This window comes from Capsicum annuum, chromosome 1 (genome assembly GCF_002878395.1).
Source record: "Capsicum annuum cultivar UCD-10X-F1 chromosome 1, UCD10Xv1.1, whole genome shotgun sequence".
Lineage (NCBI taxonomy): Eukaryota > Viridiplantae > Streptophyta > Magnoliopsida > Solanales > Solanaceae > Capsicum > Capsicum annuum.
In genome coordinates, this window is record NC_061111.1 from 208,425,614 (window position 1) to 208,431,199 (window position 5,586).

A 5,586-nucleotide genomic window follows, 5' to 3' on the forward strand; every position below is an offset into this window, starting at 1 on the left:
TAACTATCTCAAAGAAGATTAGTAGAATATGTTAGAAGTTCTTAATTATATGTATATGGCAGAATATAGAATAAGCAATCTGCTCACTTTTCTTTAATATGAAAGAACTTCTCATTTCTTCTTTGGTTTGAAGTGTGAAGGAAAGTTCAAGTTTTTGAAGAGTTCAATTAAAGGAATAAGTTGCAGAATTGAGGTAAGGTGACTGCTCCATTTTGGTTCTCCTTGTATATGAGTTTGAAAGAGAGTTACAGATGTGTTGTTATTGAGAACTCAAGACATGATGAGTTCGATAATGGGTTGCTACAATAAGAGTGATTTGGGTCTATTTTGTGGACTGTTTTGTATGTTCATGTTATTGGCTGCCATGTTGATATTGGAGAAGGGTGTGATTAGTTTGTAATGAAATATAGAAAAAAGGTGTGGTGGTACACCACCAAACTAATTATTTCCCTTATTTACTGCCCAATGTGTTTTGTGTGTTGTTTGGAGGGTGTAATGAAGTTACGGTTATTCCGGTGATCTTATATGGACATGTATTGTATGTGGGTGAAATTGGAGGAGAAAAGGGATAAAATAACTTCCTTGATTGATAGATTACGTGTTTACTGCCCGGTTACTATTTTGATGAAGTTAAGTAGCCTAAATGTGTTGGTTGGTTGTTGATACTAGTTTACCATATATTCTATTGTATATAAGTAATATAAATGGCGGGAAGTCAAGTCAGGTTTGTTTTGGTGTCAAATAACCAGGTATGTAAGGCATACTCTATTTTACACTCTTTGGCATGAAATCATACAATTGTTCCATCAAACAAGTTTCAGAGGTTATCCTATAACAAAGTGATTCATAATGACAACACATTACGCTCCATGTATCTAATGACCTTGTTCCCACTCTCTAACGCATTAGAACACCTCAATGTGTGCTTATTATTAAATCTGCGCGTCTATAATTGCTAGAAAATTTCAGAAGTTCCCCACTTACTCAAATAAGACCCATGTGTATTTTCAGCTTCTAAACACTTCATTTTGTGTGCCAACAGCTCCCTACCTTATTTTTGTTGCATTAATTATCCATTTATATGTCTCTTATTAGTAGATTATTTGTTCAAGGTACCATAATATGATGACCACCAAAGTAACAATCTCAAAGGCTAAATAAACTAAGCAATACAAATCTGTAAAATAATGAGTGGCAGCTCAGGGGCATTTGCCTAGCATGGGCCAATCTCGATACCTTTATGTGTGGGTGGCATCTTAGGGGCATAAGCCTAGCATGGGCTGATCCCAATTTTTATATAGGTGGCAGCTCAGGGTCATAAGCCTAGCATGGGCCGATCCTAATTTATATATTTACCACTGATCAGCTGGTCATTTGCATTATATGGATTACAAAGATTGATGTAAGAACGTAAAATGATGAAAGAATGTAATGTATATTGTCCCACAAGTATTTATAATGGTGTTCTACTAGAACTACTTATACACTTGTATCAGATTTCTATTGAGCTTTTGTATCAAGTGTGTTGTTACCTTCTGCCTTACATATTCAGTACATATTTTTGTACTGACGTCCCTCACGGGGGACCTGTATTTCATGCTTCAGGCAGAGGTACTTGAGCTAATACAACTCACTAGTAGGAACGTAGGCTTTTTAGGGACTATTGTTGAACTCTAGGTTGATTCGGGGCTTTTCCAGTCTGTTCCATATATTTTGATATTGTACAGTAAGTCAAGAGTAGGGCAGGGGTTTGTCCGGACCCTAACTAAGTCTATGTATCTTTTAGAGGATTTGTAGACTAATGTAAAGTTATGGTAGTATCCTGATTTTAGACATGGTGGCCCTATCAGCCAAGTGTTTCACATATCAGTTTGGGCGTGCATGTGTAGTTATTTTCATCGATACATAATATCATGTTGTCAGAGAATTAGTTTGTTACAGTTACATGCATGAGAAGTAGAAGGTTATGAATTGGTTCTCTCGGGCCTTTACGGCTACGGGTGCCTGTCCGCCCCAATAGGATTTGAGGCATGACAGCAGCCTAGCCTATCAGCAGTAGAATTAGTGGTGAATCCTCTTTGTTTGAGGACAAAGTTATTATTTTAGTTTATCAGTAGTTCAGTAGTCGGGATTAGTTGGGGGCTTGTCCCATCAACTCTATCTTCAAAAGTTAGAGCCTTTCAAACTAGAGTATTTCAGAGAGATATTCATTTTCAAGTATTCATTTATCAGTATTTTTAGTTGTGCACCTTATGGCAACTTCTACCTAATTTCTGCATTTATTTCAATATTACTATTATTACGATGTGATTATTCAATGCTCACAATAAATATCAGACACGGGTTAGCTTATGGTCCTTTGAAGTCGTAAGCACCATGTAGCATCTAGGGTAGAGACTCGGGGTGTTACAAACTTGGTATCAAAGCCTAAGATTCAACAAAGTCCTAGGGAGTCTTAAAGGTGCATTAAGTAGAGTCTTGTGCATGGGTCTGTTGCGTGCCATAGTTATGGACTGGAGGCTACAAGATATTTCAGGAAAAGTTTCCCTTCTTTCAGTATTTATTCGTGCAAGTGAGCATAAGCTCAAATTAAACTCTCAAACTAAGCCTTTTCTTTCTTCCTTTTACAGAAATTCCTCTAAAGAAGAATAGGAGAAGAACGAGAAATAAGTCAACCCCTCAGCCCATCCAGGCATTTCCTATGGATAAGCATGTCTCCCATGCGGAATTCAGGGAAGCATTTACCACTCTAGCCAATAGAGTAGTAGCCCAAAATAAATGCCCAGCTGCATTTTTGGCAAACTTAGTGACCAATGCTAATGCAACTAGAATTTGGGATTTCACACTAAATAATTCTCGATCATTTACTGGGTCTAAGTCAGATGAGTACCCATTATAATTCCTTTATCAGGTGCAGAAGGTGTAACACCCCATAATTTTACCTATCTTAAATTTAACCCAAAGATGTCAAAAACTTGGTTCAAAGAAGAATACACTTTTATACATATGGAATCTTCAATATTTCGACTTATTTTTGTGTATAAAACTAAATTAGCTTTCCAACGATATAAAATTTGGCTAAATCCTACAACCGGGTAAGAAGTTATGGGAATTTTAAGTTTCAGTTGTTAAACACCGTCATTAGGGCCAGTAGCGCGTTGCCAAAATTGAGAATTTTCAGTGATTCTGAGGTTTGAATCTTAGGGAATTAGAGTTTTTTCCCCCTCACCCTAGTCATCCTTTAACACAAAATTCAACCCTAATAAACCAAGTTACACCATTATTCATTCAGTTTTCCCCAAATTAAATCATTCTTTCTCAATAAGAAAAAACCTTAGTTCAAGAATCAAGGTCAATCCTCAAGAATCTCTCCAAGAATCATCAAGAACTCCTCTTCTAAGGTATGTTAGATGTTTATTCATGGGTCCCTTTCACCCATGAAGTCCAATAACCGTTTTTCAAAGTATAAAGATTGAGTATTTATGTTTTCCATGTTTGAATTATATTGAATTCATATTCTTGATATTAGTTGGGTTAAGATCCATGACTTATGTGCAAGTTTCATGAAATTAAATAGCACGTATAAAAAATATGTGATTATATTAATAAACCCTTTAATTTAAAAAGTGATTAATGCATCCATTATGTTGATTTGTTCTTTAATCCATGATTGTGATAAGATTCATCAAAATAGAATAGTATTTAGGGGAAATTATATGAATTGCATGTTTGAGCATTGTAGTTGTCTTGTTTATATGTTATCCATGATAATGTGCATTAAGTTGTGCTCCCCAAATGTTTGATAGAATGTCCATGTGACTTAAATAATGCATTCATGACATGCTAGTCTATGTACAAGTCAATGCATTACAAGTGTTTGATGAAATGTCTCTATGACTGAATTATGACCAAGTGAACATTGTTATGTTATTCAAGATTATGCTTTGCTTTACTTTTCATACTATTGAGTCCTGGGGGTATTAATACCCGACAATTTAGCTATTTATCTAGAGCCAGTATCAGTTACAGAATAGTATCAGTCATATCAAGATCAGTAGAACTCAGTCAGTTACAGAACTTAGGAAAACTCAGTAATCATAGTATCAATCCAGTCCAGTTTAGTATACTCAGTTTAGTATCTTTCAGTCTTTTTACAACACCGAGTGAGCCTAGGGATGGGGGCACACCCGTTAGTTAGGAATGGGTCCCTAGAAGCAATCCCTAAATTCCAGAACTCGTAGCCAACACAGGTTATGAGATGTCACCCGTTAGATAGGACTGACATACTCAAGGATCACCCGCTAGTTTAGGACTAATCTTAGGGGTCACCCGTTAGTTAGGACTAACTCCATAATAGTTGTCTTTACCCGTGGCACAGTACTAACACCCTTCTAATTTTGGTTACAGATTGGACCCCAGTCCAGTTATTTTCTCTCATTTGGGGCATATCAGTAAGATGATTACCCCCCATAATTTCAGTTTCAGTCTTTAGTTTAGAACTCAACTCAGTTTTGCAAAATTAGGACTGTCAGACATAGTTAATTCAGTTATCACTAATTTCAGATATCAGTTATACAGTTAGCAGAAATCAGTACTTAGCTTAAAAAATGCTCAGTTATAGTATACATGTATTTTTTTTCAGTTACTCTCTTTTATTTAGTCTATTTTTGTTCATGCATATGAACCTTTGCATTCAGCCTTACTTCATCTAGCATACCAGTACATTCCCACGTACTAAGGCATACTTTCCTGTGCTATTATGTTTCATATCATAGGTTCGGATAGTTAGATTCTTGACCTCGCTTAGCCAGATTCAGCCAGCAGTAGCAGATTTAGCAGTGAGTCCTCTTCTACCGAGGATATGATTTTATTTCAGTACTTCATCTTAGCAGTATTTTAGTAGATGAAGTTAGTTGGGGTATTGTCCCATCAACTCCACTTTCAGACATATTCATTTAGATCCTTCTCAAACTAGATTTTCAAATAATATTTAGTTTTACAGATGTTATATTTTTTCACTATTTTAGAAATTTTTAAATCTTATGGCATTTCAGTCCATTATTTCATATTTAATTCAAGTATTATTATTTAATGCTCATAGCAGATATCATTCATGTGTTAACTTGTGGTCCTTCGATGTTGTAAGCACCGTGTGATGACTAGGGGCTAGTCTCGGATAGTTACAAACTTGGTATCAGAGCCTAAGGTTCAATAGTGTCCTAGGAAGTCTAAAAAAATGCATATAGTAGAGTCTTGTGCATGGGTATGTAGCGTGCCATAATTATAGATAGGAGGCTATGGGATGTTTTAGCAAATCAGTCAGCACCTCAGCCCGTTCAGGCAGATACCTTGGACGAGCATGTCTCTCATGCAGAATTTAGAGCTGCATTCACTACATTAGCCAATTTAGTCATAGCCCCGAATGAACGGCCAACTACTATTCTAGCCAACCCAGTGGCCAATACTACTGCAACCAAAATTTGAGACTTCACCCGAATGAATCCTGCTTCCATTACGGGATCTAATTCAGAAGAGGAACTATAGGAGTTCCTCAATTAGGTTTATAAAGTCACAAACATCATGGGA